Here is a 22,340-nt window from a genome sequence, read left to right as displayed (position 1 = left end):
GTACAATAATAAATTTGAAGAGGGAGAAGAAAGGATTAGTAAACTAGAGGACAAGACATCTGAAATCCTACATGCAAAAGCACAGATAAGAAAAAGTATGGAAAATATAAAGGACTCAGGGAACTGAATGAAGTCCATGAATATACATGAGAATGATGTCTCAGAAGGAGAAGAGAAGGAAAAAGGGTCAAAAAGAATAATGGAGGAAATAATCACTTCAAAATTTCCATCTCTTATAGATAATATCACAAATCCAAGAAGCATAACCTGCCCCAAAAAGAATAGATTTGAATACTCCAAGACACTTATTAATCATATTGTCAAATGTCAAAGACAAAGAGAATTCTGAAACCAGCAAGATAAGAACAATCCATCACATACAAGGGAAGTGCAATAAGACTGCAAATTTATTAGCTGAAATCATGGAGACAAGAAGACAGTGGTATGATATATTTAAGTCACTGAAAGAGAAAGGCTGTCAAGAAAAGAGTTCTATATATGCCAAAACTGTCTTTCAAAAATGAACTAGAGGGCAGGCCAAGTGGCTCAGTGGCAGAGTTCTTACCTGCTATGCCAGAGACCTGGGTTTGATCCCTAGTGCCTGCCTATGTAAAAAAAACAAAAAAAGAGCTGAATTTAAAATATTTTCAGACAAATAGACACTGAGAACAAGAGACCTGTTCTTGGAGAAAGAATAAAGGGAACAAAACAAGTAGATAGGGAAAGGAAGAAAAGAGAGGGTTGGGGAAGAGTGGAGAAATAAATACCATCAGGAACATAAAATGACAGAAAGAAAAAAGTAAGATTCTATATGTAAAAGCCAAAAGAGAAAATGATAAAAGAACAACTGCTTTTACAGTAACAATACTGAATGTTAGTGGATTAAACTCCCCAATCATGAGACATGGAGTGTCTGAGTAGATTTAAAAACAGTACCTATCTGTATGCTTTCTCCCAGAGACTCAATTTAGACCCAGGACAATATTAGATTGAAAGTGAAAAGCTAGAAAAAGATATTTCAGGCAAGCAACCAAAAAAGGTGAAGGGGTAGCTATACTAATATCAGACTAATTAGACTTCAAATGTAAAACAATCAAAAGAGACAAAGAATGACATTATGTATTAATAAAATGAGCAGTACATTAAGAAGACATAAAGTACATAAATATTTATGCACTGAACCAGAGCACACAAAATAATGAGTCACACACTGATAAAACTGAAAGAGTAGAAACTCATACAATAACAGTTAGAGACATGTATACAATTCTCTCATCGATGGACAGAACATATAGATAGGGAATTATTAAGGAAGCAGATATGCTGAATAGTGTGATAAATGAGCTAGACTTAACAGATATTTATAACACACTATGCCCCACAAGAACATGAAGCATATTTTTCTAAAGCATTCATGGATCATCCTTCTTGATAGATCATAATTAATTTACAAAGCCTGAAATTACACAAAAAACTTTTTTGAATCGTAATGGAATGAAGTTAGAAATCCAAAACGGGAAGAATGCCAACAATTTTTTTTAAAAAAATCATTTGGAGACCAAACAAAACATTCTTAAACAACCAGTGGGTTAAGTAGGAAATTAAAAGAGAAGTCAATAAATATACTGAGGTAGATGAAAATGAAAACATAACATATAAAAAATTATGGGATTCAGCAATGTCAGTGTTGAAAGGGAAAGAAAATGCCCTATAGGCTTATATTTAAAAAGAAAAAAGAGCAAAAATTGATGAAAGAGTTTTTCACCTGGAGGAACTAAAGAAAGCATAACAAACAAAGAAAACAAAAGGAAAGAAAGAAAGATTAGAACAGAAATAAATGAAATAGAGTACATGAAAACAATAAAGATAATCAATAAACAAAAGTTGATTCTTTGAGAAAAATCAATAAAATTGACAGAACTTATCTAGTTTAAAGTAGAGAGGAGATTCAAATAAATAAAATCAGAAGTGGGAGAGAGGAAGGACCTACTACCCCAGAGAAATAAAGGAGATAATGACAGGATACTTTGAGCATCTGTATGATAACAAACGACACTGATTACATGAAATTGACAACATCCTAGAAAGCATTAAAACAAACATTATCTCAAAAAGAAAAATAGGAGCTCAACAAATCAATCACAAATACAGAGATTGAATCAATCATCAAATACTTCCGCCAAAAAAAGTTCAGAAAAAATTAATACCAATCTTTATCAAAGCCTTCAATAAAATTGAAGAGGAGGGAAAGCTGTTAAAATTCTGTTAATATAATTATATGGCGCTAACAGCACCATAATATTAAAGTCAGACAAAGACACTATGATAAAAAAAAGTTACAGACGAATATCTATAATGAAAATAGACATAGAATATCTATCTATCTATATGTAGATATATATGTTGAATATTTATCCATATAATGAATGTAAATGCAGATATAGATTCTGTAACCCAATAATAAAAGAGAAACAACCTAATTTAAAAATGTGCAAAATACACAGACACTTTTCAGAATAAGAAATACAAATGGCTCAAAAACATGAAAAGATACTGTATTAGTTAGGGTTCTCTAGAGAAACAGAATCAACAGGGAACACTTGCAAATATAAAATTTATGGAAGTGTCTCATGTGACCGTAGGAACGCAGAATCCAAAATCCACAGGGCAGGCTGTGAAGCCGATGACTCGGATGGCCTGGATGAACTCCACAGGAGAGGCTCACCAGCCAAAGCAGGAATGGAACCTGTCTCCTCTGAGTCCTCCTTAAAAGGCTTCCCATGATTACATTTAGCATCACTAATTGCAGAAGACACTCCCCTTTGGCTGATTACAAATGGAATCAGCTATGGATGTAGCTGATGTGATCATGACCTAATCCTATGAAATGTCCTCATTGCAACAGACAGGCCAGCGCTTGCCCAATCAGATGAACAGGTACCACAACTTGGCCAAGTTGACACCTGTCCCCAACCATGACAGATGCTTAACCTCACTGGCTATTAGGGAAATGCACATCAGTAACACAATGAGATATCATCTCACACCTACTAGAATGGCTATTATTAAAAAAAGAAAGAAAGAAAATTACAATGTTGGAGAAAGAGGTATATTTTTCACTATTGCTCAGAATGTAGACTAGTGCATGCACTTTGGAAGGCAGTTTCCCAGTTCCTCAGGAAACTAAGCATAAAATTGCCTTATGATACAGCAATCCCATTACCAGGTTTATACTGATGAGTACTCAGAAGAACTGAAAGGAGAGACAGGCACAGACTTTGCTTTCTAATGTGTATGGAAACATTATTCATGATTGCCAATAGATGGAAACAGCCCCAATGTCCAATGGTGAGTGGATAAACAAATTGTGATATATACATAGGACACAATATTACACAAATACATGATGGAATAAAGTCATGGCACATGCATCAACATGGATGAATCCTGAAAATATTATTTGAGCAAAAATCCAGAAACAAAAGGACAAGTGCTGTATGGTCTCACTAATATGAACTAATATTAATGAGCAAACACTGAAAGTTAAACCTGAGACTACAGTATATCAGGAGATAGAAAAATCATATAGATTGTGTATTTAATGTTAAAGGAGTACAGAATATTTGAAAAGATTGATTATAAAGATTCAGAAATGGATAGCACCATATTGTGTGATGATATCACAATATTGTATGTATAATTAAGAAAGCTGAGGGGGTGCAAGGGTAGTTCAGTGGTAGAATTCTCACCTGCCATGATGGAGACTCAGGTTTGATTCTTGGTCCGTGCACTTCCCCCAAAGCAAAACAAACAAAAAAACAAAAATTCAACAAATGGTGCTGCAATAATGGGATATACACATGGAAAATGTTAAAATGTGACCCCACCATACAGCATACAAAAAAAAAAAAAACAAGCTAAGTGTGAGGATGGTTGAAAGAGGAAAGCTAGGGTCATACATGACACCAGAAAAAGAAAGATAGAGAATGAAAACTGGGACTGTATAACTTTGTGAAACCCACAGTGAATAATGACATTGTACATTAAATGTATAAATATAAGAAAATTTTTAAATGAGGGAGAACAAATTAATTTCACAATTGGAAGGTGTCAAAATGGGATGGTAAATTGACAAAATACAATTAATGAAAAATATGGTCTATAGTCAATATTAACGTTGTAATATTCTTTCATTAATTGTAACAAAAGCAGTATACCAAAGTTAATTGCCAATAAGAGGGAAGTATAGGGGAGGATATGGGATTTTTTGTTGTTGTTTTCTCTCATGTTTTTCATTTTCTTCTTCTTTCTTTATGGGAGAAAAGGAAAAGTTCTCATATAGATTGTGGTGGTGAATGCATAATTATGTGATTATTCCAGGAGCCATTGATTATACATTTAAGATGGTTTGTATTGTGTGTGAATAAAGCTGTTTAAGAAATATAGTAGTGCTAGAGAAAGTGTGGAGAGAGAGAGATTCATTGTTACTAGGGAGGTAGAAGGGTGTGGGCCCTCTGGAGCACAGGGTGGCAGTTTCTGTTGGGGTCTAAATATTGGGTTATCATATGAGTCTGATAACCCTGTCATTATGTATACATTTGGATGAACTGAAGGCAGGAACATGAATAGACATTTGGACACTGGGATTTATGGCAGCATTATCCAAAATTTTCAATGGATAGTGGTGGTTTTTGAGTACATTGTCTGATAAATGGAAGGGCAAACTGTGGTGTATACATATACTGTGTGTATATATAAAATGGAATATTCTATTAAGTATTAAGTTCCCACAATTTAATATTCTAAGGCCTCAATCTTGAGGATTTCTCTTAAAAATAAATATACATTGCATGTATACAATACAAAAGAATATTGAGCATCTGAAAAAAGAAATGCAGTCATGAGGCATGCAGTTAGGTGAAAGAACTTTGAGGGCATTATGTTGAGTGAAATAAAAAGACAAAGGTTGTATGAGCTCACTAATATAAGCTAACTACAATGAATACATTTGAAGAAATGAATTAGAGGGCATAGGCAATCAAGTGATTCAAGAAGGGAAGAGATTGGACAATCAATGATTAGGGAGTACAGAATGTTCCATAAGGCTCATTATAAAGGTTCCCAGACTATAAACTCATAGAGAAGCAAATTCTATCCCTGATTTTCAACTGTTATTTCTAAATTTTAGATACTGGGCTCTCTGAGTAGAGTTTGGCACTGCCCTGGAGGTTCAGGCATCTAAGGGACATCTGAGACTGTTTTAGAGTTCGACAGCCCAGTAGGTCAACATTATCCCATACAACAACTACTAAAGATGGTGAAACAGAGAACAGACTTCAAATATAGCTACGACTGGAAGAGACAAGGGTAGAACTAAAGTAAATTTAAAAATGATAAAATATGATATTGTCTGTATTTTATAAAATCTTAACCTCTGTGTGAGAGCAAGTGGAGAGATTTTCATTTCATCACAGATTTAAATTTTCTGTAGTATACTATCTAATTTTCCTGCCTAGTAAGTTCACTCAAATAGCATCATTATATTAGACCTAGAATAGAGAGAACTATCTTGTTATTCTGTATAGGTTAATGTAATGTCCAAATATATTCCAGAGTATTGTGGGCAGATGATAAAAAAGTACTTGCAAAGTCTCATAGAGTGATGGTGGGGAGGGAATGTGGAACTATTAAACTTCTCCAACTGGGGAAATCCTGATATTCTACTGAGCATTAGGACCCATAATTTAATATGCTAAGGCCTCAATCTTGAGGATTTCCCTTAAAAAATAATTTCTGCAATGACAAAGCTATGCTTACTCATAATTATGCCTAAGTCACCATAGTGAAACACTTTTGTTGCTCAGATTTGGCTCCTCTCTCTAAGTCAACACACCACCCCTCCCCAAACAAGGGACATGAACCCTGGAATATAATTTTCCCTGGGAACATTGGACATGGCTTCCAGTGATGAGCCTGGCCCTGGCATAGTGGGGCTGAGAATGCTTTCTTGACCAAAAGGAGGAAAAATAGATAGAATAAAATAAAATTTTACTGGCTAAGAGATTTCAAATAGTGTTGAAAGTTCATTTTGGAGGTTTCTCTTTGCACTGGTTTGAAAGGATGTATGCCTCCTAGAAAAGCCATGTTTTAATCAAAATCCCATTTCATAAAGGTAGAATAATTCCTATTCAATATTGTATGTTTGAACCTGTAATCAGATCATCTCCCTGGATGATGTGATTTAGTCAAGAGTGGTTGTTAAACTGGATTAGGTGACGCCATGTCTCCACCCGTTTGGGTGGGTCTTGACTAGTATACTGGAGTCCTATAAAAGAGGAAACGTTTTGGAGAATGAGAGAGATTCAGAGACAACAGAGAAGAATGACATAGCCATGAGAAGCAGAGTTCACCAGCCAGCAACCTTTGGAGATGAAGAAGGAAAATGCCTCCCGGGGAGCTTCATGAAACAGGTAGCCAGGAGATGAAGCTAGAAGATGATGCCCTGTTCACCATGTGCCCTTCCAGATGAGAGAGGAACCCTGAATGTGTTCACCATGTGCCTTTCCAGATGAGAGAGAAAGTCTGATTGTGTTCACCATGTGCCTTCTCACTTGAGAGAGAAACCCTGAACTTCATCGGCCTTCTTGAACCAAGGTGTATTTCCCTGGATGCCTTTGATTGGACATTTCTATAGACTTGTTTTAATTGGGACATTTTCTCAGCCTTAGAACCGTAAATTAGAAACTTATCAAATTCCCCTTTTTAAAAGCCATTCCGTTTCTGGTATATTGCATTCTGGCAGCTAGCAAACTCTAAAGACACTCTGATAAAGCCTTAGAACTGTAAACTAGCAATTTATTAAATTCCCCCTTTTAAATGCTATTCTGTTTCTGGTATTTTGCATTCTGGCAGCTAGCAAACTAGAACACTCTTATACAATCTGCATCCAGATATTGCACTTTTGGAGTATGCTTAAGCTTCAACCAACAGTATTCCTGAAAATCCTAAAGAATACCATGGGCTTTATCTAAAATCTATAAAATTTTGTTTCCTAAGTTTGTTTTTTCAGAAACTTAAGGCCTCCTGATTGTTCCAGTGTCAGGTAAGCACTGAAACCCAGACGTAGTCTCCAAGGACATCAACCAGTCTCCTTCCTCTTCCCCATAAGATTGACACTCCTTTACAGTATGAAGGTAAAATGGCCATTGCCCAAATATCCCTGAATATTGAGAGAATTATCCAATGAGAACGAAGAGGTGCAATTGAGAAATTAGGACTTAACAAATGATTATGAATTTTGATTATATAGATTTTTTTGTAGTTTCTAGTGTCTTAGAGTGGTCATAAGAAAAAATGAAATTGTTGAACTGTGATCCAGTAGCCTTGATTTGTGTTAATTATTATATAACTATGTAGTTTTTATCCTGGGATTGTGTATTTGCAAAAACCTTGTGACTGATTTTCCCTTTATCAGTTGTATGAAGAGGGGTAATAAAATAAAAACAAAAATAATAATGGAGGAATTAAAGTATGGGTTGTTTAGATTTCATTTTTTATTTTCATTCCTTTTTCAGGGTAATGAAAATATTCTGAAGTTCACTCTGATGATGCATGCAGAACTATTTGATGATACAGTGGGATTTTTTATCATTTAGATTGATTATAACATGTGTGAACATCTCAGTAAAATTGCATTGAAGGATAAAAAACAAATGGGAAGATGCAAGTGCTGGAAAAAAGTGCAGAGAGAGAAAGATACTTATTAACTGTTGTTTGGGAAGCAGAATGCTGCAGCTCCTCTGGAGGGCAGGGTACTGGTTCCACTGGTGGCTAAATTAAGGTTTTCCTTATGATACTGCTGCCCAGTTATTAGGTATGTGCTCAGAAGAACAGAATGGGACACATATAAACATCTGCACACTGTGTTTATGGTGGCATGATATGTGATTACCAATGGTAGGAAGTGGCCTAAAGTTACCTTGACTGTTAAACAGTAAGACAAAGTATGCATTGTGAACACTATGAAATACTGTGTAGCTGCAGAAAGAAATGAAGTCATGAGGCATACAACTAGCGAGGATATGTTGAATGAAATGAGCCAGAAACAGAAGAACAATATGGCATGATCTCACTAATGTAAAGTAAACTATAATGTTCAAACCCTGATAAATAAATTCAGAAGCATAAGGTATCAGGAGAAAGAAAGTGGGCAGAGATTGGACAATTGCTGTTCAACGAGTACAGTATGTTCAATAAAGTTCATTGATTTCTAGATTGTAAGCTCTTAGACCAGTAAATTCTATTCCTGAGATTTAACTGTTATTTTTAAATTCTGATACACAGTGTTCTTTGTGTGAAACTTTCTAGTTCCCTGGAACTTTAGGTATCTATGTGGCACCTGAGACTCAGAGTTAGAGTTTGGCGACCATGAAGGACAGCTTTACTATACACAGCAAATGTTAAAGAACATGGAAAGGAGATCAGACTTCAATTACAGATATAAGAGATGTGGATCTGGCTAGGACTAAAGTAAATCAAAATACAAGGTAAAGGATGATATTGTTTGTATTTTAAAACTTAAATTTCTGTGTGACACCAAAAACAATAATGTTCATTTTGTTCAAATTTCAGTTTTCTGAAGCATACTATCAGACTTATCCTGCCTGGTTATTTTATTCAAATAAATTACATGGGATAAAGAATAGAGAATGAGATCTTGATATTATGGACATATAAAAACAGCAGATAATAAAAGCAGCATTTCCAAAGTCCCCTTGAGGAGGTGGGAAAAACACGAAACTATTAAACTTCCCCATTTGGGGAATTTCTGATATTCTCTCAAGTGTTAGGGACTCCCAATTTAATAAGCTAAGCACTCAATCTTGAGGTTTTCCCTTATGAAAACAATGGCAAAGATAAGCCTACTAATAATTATGCCTGAGTCACCCACAGACAACCACTTTTTTGCTCAGATATGTGTCTCTCTCTAAGCCATCTCTATGCATAAACTCACTACCCTCAGCACCATGTGGGACGTGAGCTTCGGGGTGTACATCTCCAAGGCAATGTGCAACACGATACCCAGTGATTAGTTCTGCCCTGGAATCAGAGGATTAAGAAAGCCTTCTTGACCAAAAGGGGAAAATACATGAATAAAAAAAATTCAGCGGCTAATAAATTTCAAATATGATTCAGAAATCATTCTAGACATTACTCTTATGCAAGATTTAGCCTGATATTGCAAATTGCCAAAATATGCCAAGCACCAACCCAACAGTATTTTTGAAAACCCTAAAGAATAACTTGAGCTCTTTATAAGACTCTACAAAAAGGTTTTCTTTATAAGTTTATTTTTACAGAAAGTAAAACCTCCCAATTTTTCAATGCCCCATAAGCCCTGATACCAGTCTCTCCAAGAACATCAACCAGTTTGATTCCTCTGTGCTATCAGGTCAATATCCCTTTCTGGCATGAAGTTAAATGGTTATTGCCCAGATATCCCTGAAGATTGAAAGAATAATCATATTAGAGGGAAGAGGTTTAACTTAGAAACTTGGATTTAAACAAATGATTGTGACTAATAGATTAATAATGTATTTCTGTTTAGTTTCTAGCATGTTAGAATAGCCAGGAGGAAATATCTAGAATTGCTTATGTAATATAGTAGCCTTGATCTTTGTTAATTATTGCATAATTAGATAGTTCTTATGTGACTTTGTCACTGTAGAATCCTTGTAACCGACATTCCCTTATCCAGTGTATGGAGAGGTGAATAGTAATATAAAGACATGCATTAATATGATAATAACAATAGGCCAAGAATATGGGGGGAAATAACCCTTCTATGGACAATTTTTTTAGTACTACTTTAATAATCTTTCATCAATTTTAATTAATGCAGCTATTGTTACAAAGTAGAATTACAAATCATATGTTGCCATCAATTTTACCAACTTTTTCACACCAATGTAAGTATTCATGTGGATGGTTTGTGGAAATCTTGTATTTCACATGTGATAGATTTGTAAACCTGACTTCTCTGATAAGTTTTTCAATACAAAATATTAATTAGCTTCATTGGCATGTGTTGAAATAACATTACATTGAAAAAAGTAAAGCACCACAGAATTTTTCTATAATTTTGAAGCAATATTTTCCAGGTTAAGCATACATTTCATTTCCATAAATTACTGACTGATTTCCACAGTTCTGGAAAAGTTGATTCTGTCACTTTCTGCTCATTTTTCAATGTTTCTAGGGAGAATGACCTTTGGAGCAGCCCACTCTACCATTTTTCTGACTTCTGTCTATATTTTTGGCATCTGAAATTCTACGTTGAGTTATTCATTCATATTGTTAAGGTCCTATTTTGTGTTGAAAGGAGCCCTTACAAGCTGAGCACTCTTCTTTTACAATATTATATGGGTGAATTATTAACTTAGACAATATATAGCAACTAAAATATATCATCACTTAGGCTTGAGGTTGATGGTAGTGTTGACAAGAGGGAATTCACATTTTATGGTGTCATAGTTTCTATTACTTAAGACCTAATCATACTGACATCGGATGATCCTTAAAGACATGACCCAGACAGACTACACCATAGCTAAGTTCACAGCTTGAAGACTTTCCACAACCGAGGTTTACAGTCAGTTCTAAGTTTCCACTCTTTAATTTGAAAAGAAAACCAAGAATCAAAACATAACTGAGTAGACCCTCGATGAAAGATAGATGCCAGGACAATAACACGAAATTATGGCAAGAATTTCTGTTCTCAGAGATGTAACATGAAGCAAATAATTTTGGTGAGAAGATGAGGGCACATGAGAATTTGCACAGGGGTGGTGCAGTTTGTGTTTCATGAAAGAACAAAATGCATGCATATTATTTAGAAATATAGAGATATATGCCCTAATGAAAATTCAATAAAATTTTATGTGGCTATACTTAGGAAAGGAAAAATTGTGGTTGGGAAAATAGACACAGGAATTGCTTGGCATCCCACAAATATTACATATTATTTTATAATCCTTGCACAGATAATTTTGTTACACTGTTTAATAAATGAAGATAATCATACAAAATGATATTATAAAGAGTAGGGTGTTTGATTAATGACACTGCTCTGTATCTGTAGCATTACCCAGGAAACGCATGCAGAAATAAAAGAAAACAGAAAAAAAAGCCACAGTAAGTAAATACTAGTAATCGTTCTTCCACAACTACTATTGCTCACTTTTAAACTAAGAGTAGAGATATAAATAGAGCTGGAGTTACCAATAGATAAGAGCATTTACCAAAAACACGTATAAACAAGATATGATAAAGTAGAGAAAGAAACATTTTTAAAAGTGCCGACTAATTATAGACCCCTATGTTCTATAATAAATAAACCACAACTATTAACAATAATACTCCAATTACCTTACCTAATATTTCAACTCAATTCTTTTCAGTTATATTTTTATGTTTCACATGTTTAATATAGCCTCATGTTTGCTTTGCTATATTTGTGATTATATATTAATATTTTAAGTTTGGATCCATCCATTTTAAAACATCTTCTTCTAATGTCATAAATTTTCCAGAAAGTGGTTCTCTTTGAGATAGATTAGGTGCTGTGCTGCCTCATATCTTGGTTCCTGAGCGCTTTGTCTGCCACTCCCCATTAGAATAACATACCATTTAGATGTATTTGGAGGGAGCAGAGGGCAAATTCTGCTCTGTGTCAATGAGTGGTGAGTTCAAGGAAGGGGTAGGAAGTAGGTAGCAGTTGGACAGAGAGCCTGCAGTACGCCGAGATGGTGTGGTCACTCACATGGGGGTGTCTTAGGCTCCAAGGAGCTCTTTGTGTCAGAGCTTCACTCTTATATCCCTGGTAATATGTGTTGGAATTAAACTGGGATCCACGGGGTAGGCATGATTGCCTGGGCACATCATTCCCCACCTGCTGTCCTGATACCTCACCTAATAGAGTTTTTCTTTTGCTCACCCACATCAGAGACCTGGGCCTTTACCACAGATAACTGGTATCAGTCCATAACATTCCCAAGGTAATGGCTAAGAAGAACCAAGTACAGATTTGAAAACACTTTCCTTTATCCTCCTTCTCACAGCTGCAAGGGGTGTTGTGAGCTCCAGGCAGCTGCCACACACATCCTTCAACTGCAGATGCTCATGCACCCACGTACACACACATGGTGCATGTATGCATCTGCACAAACCCACGCAGATATGCACACATGTACCTGGGCACTCCCATGCACATCCCAGTTCCCAACCAGATTTTCCTCCTCACAAAGGTTTCCCATTATTATGGGTATATTGGTTTCTAGAGATTATATCTCCTCCACATTTATATTCAGAGGCAGATTTCACCAGACAGAGCTATTTTCAGCATTTGATAGGAATCGAACCTCACCTTTGTGTGCTTTTGGTTCAGTTTCATATAGCCACTGTTTTCCTTGGCTTTATCATCAAGTGCTATAATTCTTGATGTGATCGATCCTGAGGCCTGCACTCATGGAAAAATATATAGTGACTCTGTGACTTCTTCACTCCGAATCTCATTGTTGAGTTCACCCAGACCATGAAACCTTTCCCTAGAATTCCTTTCTAAGTCCAGCTGTGCCTGTGCCCTCTCAGATTCAACATGCTGCTAAGGCCCCATCAAACCCAGTCAGAGTCTAAAATACACATGTACTCAATTCCTCACCTTGATTTTAAGGGTCATAATCTGTTCTCTCTCCCTCACAAAATTTACTTCCCATGTGCCCCAACACTTTCTCTGTGATCCATTCATGCTGTTCTTCAAGTAACTCTACTCAAGCCTTTTATAATCATAGACATATATCCTGAAATAAAGTCCATTCCTCCTTGAGAATTTTAATTCTAGTACATCTTTCAGTCAAACTTACTTCAATAGAGCCTTTTTTTTACCAGAATGTCTTCAGCCAGTGATTACATTTAGAAGGGCTTAGGACTCTGACAAACTAACTGCTAAAATTATCAGGAAGTTTTAGTCTCCATTCCACAGCATCATTTTCTGTTCATTGCATGACAAGGTCAAACTCAGGGCTGCAGGAGTGATGTGATATGGAGGACAGGGCACTGGAATAGGAGTCAAGTTGTATGTCTTTGGTTTGGTTCTACCCAATGATGCTTCATTAGATGTGAAATCCAGGGAATTTGAGGAGAAATCAGGGATCATCTATTTTAAGCTCTCAAAGAGGTTGATATGTTGACTGGCTCTGCTACTAGGTCTTTACTTATGTTCCTGTGATAGGAAAAGCAGTCCAATTTCTTCATCTAACTAAAGTTTTATGCTGGTCTTTATGGTGTAAAAGGGATATGGACAACCAGAGAAGAAGGTTTAAAGAAGCCCAACAACCCTGGATCCCTTTAAATTATGATGCAGAGTAAGACAGCAGTGGTACAAATCACTGATGTTAGAGGCTTTCCTGGATCTTTTGGATTTGATGCTTGGCCAACAGTACATTTCCCAAGATGGTCATTACACTGTCAATAAATAGCATTTGATGGATTCAAATGCTATGAAAATTCATCAAGGAAATGCAGTTGTGGTCTTTGTATATTTTTAAATGACCCCAAACCAGGAAAAGCCCAGGTTTTCAGCAATAGGAAAAAATATAAGCAATCCTTGGTTATTCATACAGCTGGATACTAATAAGTTATAAGAATAATGAACTACGTATACATACAACAGCTTTAACAGGAGTGTAAGAAGTTTACCCAGCAGAAAATATGTTGTACAACTTTATTAATGTTAAGTTCTAGAACATGCAGAATTTATTCATGATGGTTAAAAAAAATAAAAGCCATGGTTGTCTTAATAGAGGGATAGGAATGAAGTAACTTCTCAATTGAAAATTGATTTCATAACTTAATAGAGCTTTGGGTTATATAGGTATAAACATTTATTAAAGCCCAACACTTGGGTGGTATGAAGGTGGCTCAGTGGCAAAATTCTAGCCTGCCATGCTGGAGACCCAGGTTCAATTCCCAGTGCCTGCCCAAGCAAAAAAAAAAACTTCAATACTTAATATAAGTACATTGCCCTATATGTAAATTTTAAGTAAAATGAATAAGCGCTAATAATATAAAGTTCTAATAATGTGCATTCTGAATTACTTAGGGAAATTTTATTGATGTATGCAACTTTCTCTGAAATGAATGCAAATATGATGGCTTACCAGATGTATGAATAAATGGAAAGATACGTGACAAAGAAACTGCCTTCCAATATTAACTATATACCAAGTTTTGGGGAATAAGATGTTTAAATATATTTTTAATTTATCATTCCATTATTTTTTAAACTTTTTCATAATAATTCTTTTGGGGGGAAAACTTCATTAAGCCATTCTTAGTTGGTGGACCTTTCCTGTACAAAAGTATATAAAAGTTTAGGGTAGTTGGATCTGTTTAGATCACCAGATGATAGGGAAGGAAACCTGTTAAAAGAATGACAAATGCAACAACAGATGACTCTTTGAAACTCCACATTCCTTTAAGGCATGCCAGAAAACTCATGCCTTCAGTGTTTACTGTCCCTCCCATGCCCAATTGCTTGAGGCCTTCCCTGCACAGATAAGAGGGAACCACAGAGCACAAGGAGTATGGACATGACTGCATGATAGACGTAGCATCCTCTCAGTGTGCCTGGTTAGGGTAATTGTTAATTCCACAGGAGATAAACTTAGTGTTGGTTAATCTCCTAAAAATATACCATTACTGTGGACTCACATGTTCCTTTGTCTGCTTTGTAGGAGAAGAAAATGCAGTAAATAAGGCTGTGAATGTTGAACATTCTCTGTCCCTGTCAGCAGAAGCAGAACCAGTAATGATGATACTCATTATTTTGTTCTAAGTAAGGTTTTATCTACATTTTCTTATCAGGATTGTGTGACATTCAGTGATCATGTGTCCAGCTTCCTCGTGTGTTTATCAACTTCTGCCTGCATGAACCTTCTGTTCTCACTTTGGATTGAAAGAAGTCATCAAATTTGGTAACACTGTGAAAAAATTGGTCTGAGAAATATCTGCCATTTGTCCTTTCTGAGGTTTCCTTGTCTACTGTGGGATTCTGCACACAAATTCTGCTGCACAGTTCTGCCTCTCACATCCTCATTTCTGTAGCTCTTGCCATCCAAAGGACCCAAGGCCTTGTGGAATTTCTAGATTACTGATTAATATCACTGGACTCCTTATGCTGTCCATCCTGTTGTCAACGCTCCATGACATGTGATGGTTAAAATATCCATCCTAACCGTGAAACTGCTTGATTTGGTGTTTCTTACCTTTTCTTTAGCTGTTCCAAGGGTAGAGAAGGTGGATGTGGGTGGGAAGCAAGAGACCTGAGTCTGTGTGTGCCTGAGCCCCAGGAGAGCGATGGGCCAGAGCAGCCTCCTCAGCAGGTTCAGCATTGATGTTATTCGGAAGTAGAGACAAATGACATTAGTGGATAGGAAGCCTCCACTCTGTGCTCAGATTCTACTGTCTCTATCAGGACCTGTGCCCCTAATATTTATCCTCCACCCTCCCAGTCAGTCCCCAGCTGAGGTTCTGGATGTCATAATGGGACATCTGTGACATCATGCTGTTCTCCATCCCATGTGACCCCCCAGCCTTACTCCCTGAATGGAGGCTCTGCCCAGTCAGAATCCTTCCCTTTTTTATCCCACTGACTCTTCATCCCTTTCCAGTATGGCAATGCCAACACTTTATTAGTGACTTTCTTAGGGCTCAGACAGGGTGGCTTCTATAGGACAACACTGTCAACTGGAAGTAAGGCAGCTCTCAACCTCATGTTCCCAGTCAAAGGTGGAGAGAACAGCAAGGTAAACAGAACACCAGTAGTGGCTTGCTTGAGCTCTGTGGGTTAATATCACCCACCTCCAATGATTTAGGCTTCATCTTTCCAAAACTCAACCCATGCGAGCTGTTATTCCTACTCTGATGGAAACAACCTCAACAGCCATTTCTTTATTTTCCAAAATATGGCAAAAATTTCATGTTGGTCATGTGTTGGCCTTAGGTACTAAAAATGCAGGGAATGAGGCACTACAACTCAGAGGTTTGTGGATTTCACTCACTTTGCCTCCTACTATGATAAGCAAATTAAGTCCCTAGGATGTGAAAAATAAATCATTTAACTATAATTGCAAAGGAAGTTTTACTTTGAGAGACTGAACCCACTTTCTATTCCCAAAGGACTTGCCTATCAAAGAATCTGAAAGTAATAGAAAAGATTTAATATTTATCTGTAGTGATAGAATCATTTATAGCTTTTAATCAGTAGTTTCTTATCACAGACACACTCACCTCCTTCCCCTCCATGATCTAAAATCATCAGACACTAAAATGAGCTGGAGTATTCTGGTCCATTGAGTTATATATCCCAATTTAGTCATATTCCTAATTTTAATCTTGATGCCTGTGGGTGTAAACCCATTTTTAATAAGCCTTTAAAGATGTTATTTTTAGTGAAGTTGTAGCCAAATGAAGCAGGCTAGGCCTTAATGTGGATTGGGAGGCCTTATAAAGAGAAGACCTTGAAGCCACCATGGTCAGAGAAGGTGACAAGGAGAAACAGTAAGCCAGTTGAGACCCAAAAGAGAAATGATAGGACATTACCAAATGACATGAGACAGAAAGAGAAACCAAGGAACTTCAAGGATTGGAGCCAGCCAGCACCGGGTGCTCTAGACCCCAGGAGCAAGCAAGCCTTCCAGCCTCCAAAACCATGACACAGTAAATTCTTGTTTTTAAGACAACTTCTGAGTAACTGGATGGATATTCATGGATTTGGTGGAGATACAGGATAAGCTGTTGGCCAGTTTTTTTGTCAGAATAAACTATGAAAAGAGAAGACTGACAGTAGCCTTCCTGAGGTTAGAACAAATTTAAAACTATGAACTTATGAATTCTTCATTTTATAGAGTTGAACTTGATTGCACTAATCTCTAGAGGATTTTATGCATCAGGGCATTGTTGGTAACAATAGACCTGTTAGCCTGGAATGAGTGGATTCTAAATGGTGGATGTGGTCAGATAAGTGACATCTGCTTGAACCTATAGTACCAGGGGGATTGTGGGTGCACCCAAAGCTGTGCCTCTGAAGCGTAGAGCAGAAGCTCACCACTGTGCTTGGGCAGGAATGAAATTCACTAATATTGTCTACCTGGTAGTTTAATGATAACATCTAAAATAAAGCATGATAAGCCCTATGAAAAGAAACAATAGGCTAAAAAGGGTTTCTATTTTCTTCATGCAGAAGTGAAAAGAAGGTTTCATAACTGTCAGCATGGAATACGCACAGAGCACACCCTCCCACCACGTGAGGACTGCTTCCAAATGTTTAGTGTATGAAGGGCGGGTATTTTAAAGCTAAGAAGATAAAAGTTATTGCTCAACACTCAGTGAAAATAAGGGAAATCATTCTTAGGACAGGGAAGAACAACCACAGTAAGCTGTTTAGAGGGATTCTAAAAGATGTTTGATTATTTCACTTTTTTTCCAGAAGCCGTCTTCCAAATGCCCCTCCATACAATAACACCACACTAAGCTGAGATGAATTAATATTCTATTGATGGTGAATCTTGTAATTATTTTGATGAAATATTAACAGATAAAACAAATTATTCAGACAGTGAGGAGAATTGGACTAAGAATTAGAATAAGATAGAGTTCCAAAAATGTTAACCAATATTCAGGGTTGCTTGTGCCCTGAGTGTGTTTGTCAATTTCATAAATGTAGTTGAGAAACCAAGCATTGTTTTGTCAGCACTGACATGGTAGCGAGACAAATTCCAAAGTGTGGAAACAAGAGTAGGGAATCCAGTAATATGTCCATTGCTCTTCGTTGGGAACCTTGTAGACTGCTTTCTGGGCACAGTGATCAACCAAATATAAAATATTCCATTAAATCTCATTTTTAATTTGGATTAACGTAGTGTTAGATTATTGATGTACACAGAACCTGTCAAAAAGCAAACAAATGTCCTCTTTAAAGGATAGTAACGTCATCTTAGGTGTGACATTATTTCTAAAATTTTGAATTTAAGGTTCAAAATATATTTTATAGAAAAGAAATGAAATAAACAAGGAAATGTTTGAATAATAAGCAACAAAAACCAGCCTTCAGGAACCCTAGAGACTGGATGTAAAATGTCTATACTTCTTAGGTTCAATAATTTCACCAATAAACATAAATTTTTGACAGCAAATTGGAAACCTTAAAAAGTGAGTACCAAAAAATAGCATAAAGGAGATGCTAAAACAAAATAAAGTATTTATAAAATGAACTAAGTAAATAGCAAAAACACATTAGGCAAAACAGCAGAGAGAATTAATGAACTATAAGATTAAGGCTGATTCGGTGCGTCGCGGCGCTAGGCCGACCCTAGGGCGCGTCGCGGCGCCTCAGCAATCCGCACCCGTCGCTTCTCCCGGCCAAGGCCGGGTTCCGAGCGTGGAGCCAGGGCCATGTTCCGACGTAAGCTGACGGCACTCGACTACCACAACCCCGCCGGCTTCAACTGCAGAGATGAAACAGAATTTAGAAACTTTATTGTTTGGCTTGAAGATCAGAAAATCAGACACTTAAAAGACAGAGGTAATTTAAGAAACATCCACAGCAGTGACTGGCCCAAGTTCTTTGAAAAGTATCTCAGAGATGTTAACTGTCCTTTCAAGATTCAAGATCGACAAGAAGCAATTGACTGGCTTCTTGGGTTAGCTGTTAGACTTGAATATGGAGATAATGCTGAAAAATACAAAGACTTGGTACCTGATAATACAAAAACTGCTGACAGTGCAACTAAAAATGCAGAGCCATTGATCAATTTGGATGTAAATAATCCTGATTTTAAAGCTGGTGTAATGGCTTTGGCTAACCTCCTTCAGATTCAGCGTCATGATTATTATTTGGTGATGCTTAAGGCAATTCGCATTTTGGTTCAGGAGCGCCTGACACAGGACGCAGTTGCTAAAGCAAATCAAACAAAAGAGGGCTTGCCTGTTGCTTTAGACAAGCATATTCTTGGTTTCTGCACAGGAGATGCAGTACTAAATGAAGCTGCTCAAATTCTGCGATTGCTGCATATAGAAGAGCTCAGAGAGCTACAGACAAAAATTAATGAAGCCATAGTCGCTGTCCAGGCAATTATTGCTGATCCTAAGACAGACCACAGGCTGGGAAAAGTTGGAAGATGAACATTTTAGGGTTTCAGCCTTCTCACCTACTTAGTGCAGTTGGGAACCGTGTATACTTCAGGCATGTGTTTGGAAAGTAAATGTCTCATTTTCAAGGGAGGAAATCCCAAAAGATTGACTGTTCTAGAGATTTACCATCACTGTTTTCTTTAATAAAGTTGGGGAATGTGGGAAAAAAAAAGATTAAGGCTGAAAAATATCTAAAATGAAGCCTAAAGAGAAAAATGAAGGAAAATATGGAAGAGACAGTAATATGGTAGAGAGTAGAGTAGGAAGTTACAACATATATTACTTGGTAGTGTCAGTAGGAGACTAGAGATAGAACAGGGCATAAAAATATTCAGAGAGATTATATCTAATTACCTGAAGTTAATTAAATAAATAGAGTTGAGAAACCCTAGAAAAAACTCAGAACAAAAAATCAAAAGAAATTCACACCACCTTGCCAAACGATTGCACATTTCAAAAATATCTTAAAAGAAGCTAAAAACAGAGATAAAACCATTAAATTAACAATAGATGAAGAGCTGATATCTGTCACCAATTATGGAACATAGAAGGTAATGACATGATATCATTATATTGAAATAAAAAAATAGCCATCATCATAGAATTCTGTATTGAAAATGAAGTCCTTAAAGATGAGGTGAAGTAAAAACATTTTAACCAAATAAAATCTGATAAATTTAAAAGTTTGCTAGCAGCAACTAATTCTAAAAGAGATGTAAAAGGATATTCCTAAAGTAGAACAAAGCTATACCAGACAGAAATTTTTAAATTTCAGGAAGGATTGAAGAGCAATGAAAATTGTTAATGAAATGAATAAATAAAAATGAATGCATGTATAAATTAATAATGTATTACATCAATAATTACATCAATAATATTGTGATTACATCAATAAAGTGTTTTATACACCATAAAATAATACATGGTATAAAACAGATAAATGAAGCTAAAATATTTTAAAATACATTATCTAGGAAGGGGATAAAAGAGTACTTTAACTTTATATTTGACAAAAAGTCAGCAGGAAATGTCAGTTCTCAGGCAACTAATAAGCATGTTAAAATAATGGGATTGCAAAATTAGCTGAAGAGAAAATCTGAACAAAAGTAATCCATCTAAAATAAAGCATTCAGGAGAAAAATTAAAAAGAACATAGGGTCTTGGTGGCTCAGTGGCCAAGTTCTTGCCTGCCATGCTGGAGACCCACATTTGGTTCTTGGTGCCTGCCCATTAAAAAAGAATATAAAACATGGAGTACAAATAGAAAACATATGAAAGAAGGAGAACGTAATTTTAAAAGAATTTATATTAAATATGTGTACCGCTTAAATAGTCAATATTATCAGGTGATTTAAAAGGAAAACTTTCTTCTTCCTCTGAAGTTTTAAGAAACTCACCTGAAATATACTTCAAAGTTGACATTAGAAGTTCCAACATGCTCCAATATGTCCATACTGTCCCAATATGCCATGGAAACAGAAAAAAACAGTAAATCTTGTGCAATTATGTTAATAACATATAAAAGACATTGAAGAAACTTCTACAAATTGAGTGTCCTTTTAAAATAACAATCTATAATAAATCCCCAGGAAATTTTAGAAGTTTAAATTTGGTATGCACCTAATAGTATGGCTTTTGAAATGTTAAAAGAACTGCAGAAGATGGCCAAATAGACTAGCTCAAGTGTTAGCCCTGCTCCATGGAAAAGGCAGAGAAGGAACTAATTTCTCCAACTTTAGAGAAGTTTGGAGAGGGTGACTGAGGTGGGGATTTGGGAGCGTGGCTGACTTGGGAGAGCCTTCTGCACCACATGCACCAGCCCTGGCTGCAGAGGCCAAGGAGCTGAGAGGTAGAAAGCTGGAGCCTGGCACAGAGGTGCAGAGCCACAGAGCCACTGGGCACCCACATTCACAAGCATCAGTGTAACATACCCAACCTGCACCTATTCCTGCCCTGAAACAAATCACCACACTGAGTGCCCATCCTGTGCCTTGCTCATTGCTGTACAACCATCCCACAAACAAAAGTCCTTAGACTACTGAATGAAACCAACTTCCAAAGTAAATCAATCAAGATATTTACATGCCACAAAGACAGCAGAAGATCACTAAGCATATTACAATGCAGACAGATATAGTTCTGCCTAATGACCAAATTAAAACAGCAGGGGAGACACAGACATTAGAACAATTAATCAAAGATGTTCATACAATTTTACTTAATAAAAATAAGCGGGATAGCAAATAATATAAAGGAGATCAAGAAGACAGTAGAAGAGCATAAAGAGGAATTTGAAAGAATAAATAGAAAAATAGTGAATATTACTGAGTTTAAAGATTCTCTTGACCAAATGAAAACCATATTAGAGGCACACAACACCAGATTTGAAGAGAAGAAGAAAGAATAAGCAATATAGAGGACAGGATAATTAACTTCAAAGATTCAAAACAGAAAATGGCAAAGGTGAAAAAAAAGATGGAAAAAATTGAATGGGAATTCAGGGAAATGACAGACAAAACAAAGCACATGAATATAAGAATCACTGGTGTCCCAGAAGGAGAAGAGAGGAGTAAAGGGCTAGGAAGAGTAGTTGAGGATATAATGGGGGAATGCTTCCCAACCCTCTTAAAGGACATAAATATACAAGCCAAAGAAGACCAAAGAACTCCTAAAAGAATAAATCCAAATGGGACTTCTACAAGGCACACACTAATCAGTCTGTCAAATATTGAAGAGAAGCAGAAAATCCTGAAAGTCTCAAGAGAAAAATATTCTACTCTATACAAGGGAAATCAAGTAAGACTGAGCTCAGACTACTCACCTTGCACCCTGGAGGTGAGAAGGCAGTGGTATGATATATTCAGATCCTGAAAGAGAAAGATTTCAGCCAAGAATTCTGTACCAAGCCAAATTGTTCTTCAAAATTGAGGGAGAGATTAAAGTTTTGACATACAAAGAAGTCCTGAAAGAATTTGTCAACAAGAGACCAGACCCACAAGAAATACTAAAAGGAGTTGGGCCAGTTGAAAAAACAGACAGGAAAGGGAGGTCTAGAGTAGGGCATATAATTGAAGAGTACCACTAAGGGTAAT

The 22,340-nt window shown here is 36.4% G+C and overlaps 2 long non-coding RNA genes and 1 pseudogene across 2 annotated transcripts in view; 2 read left to right on the top strand and 1 right to left on the bottom strand.

Moving 5' to 3' along the window:
* Positions 1 to 15,676, bottom strand: part of LOC143673827 (uncharacterized) — an 88,791-nt gene extending 73,115 nt beyond the window's left edge. The window contains exon 1 of the long non-coding RNA XR_013170673.1: positions 15,324 to 15,676. This is a non-coding gene — a long non-coding RNA (uncharacterized LOC143673827). The remainder of the gene's footprint in view (positions 1 to 15,323) is intronic.
* On the top strand, positions 15,329 to 17,676 carry LOC143673828 (uncharacterized). The gene is made up of 3 exons (XR_013170674.1): positions 15,329 to 15,863; positions 16,796 to 16,916; positions 17,300 to 17,676. It is a non-coding gene; the product is annotated as an uncharacterized LOC143673828 (long non-coding RNA).
* Positions 17,677 to 18,466: 790 nt separating this feature from the next.
* Positions 18,467 to 19,413, top strand: LOC143662010 (RNA transcription, translation and transport factor protein pseudogene; annotated as a pseudogene).
* Positions 19,414 to 22,340: the final 2,927 nt, after the last annotated feature.

Source organism: Tamandua tetradactyla, chromosome 2 (genome assembly GCF_023851605.1).
Source record: "Tamandua tetradactyla isolate mTamTet1 chromosome 2, mTamTet1.pri, whole genome shotgun sequence".
In the NCBI taxonomy this organism is placed as follows: domain Eukaryota; kingdom Metazoa; phylum Chordata; class Mammalia; order Pilosa; family Myrmecophagidae; genus Tamandua; species Tamandua tetradactyla.
This window is presented reverse-complemented; position numbering and strand designations above follow the sequence as displayed.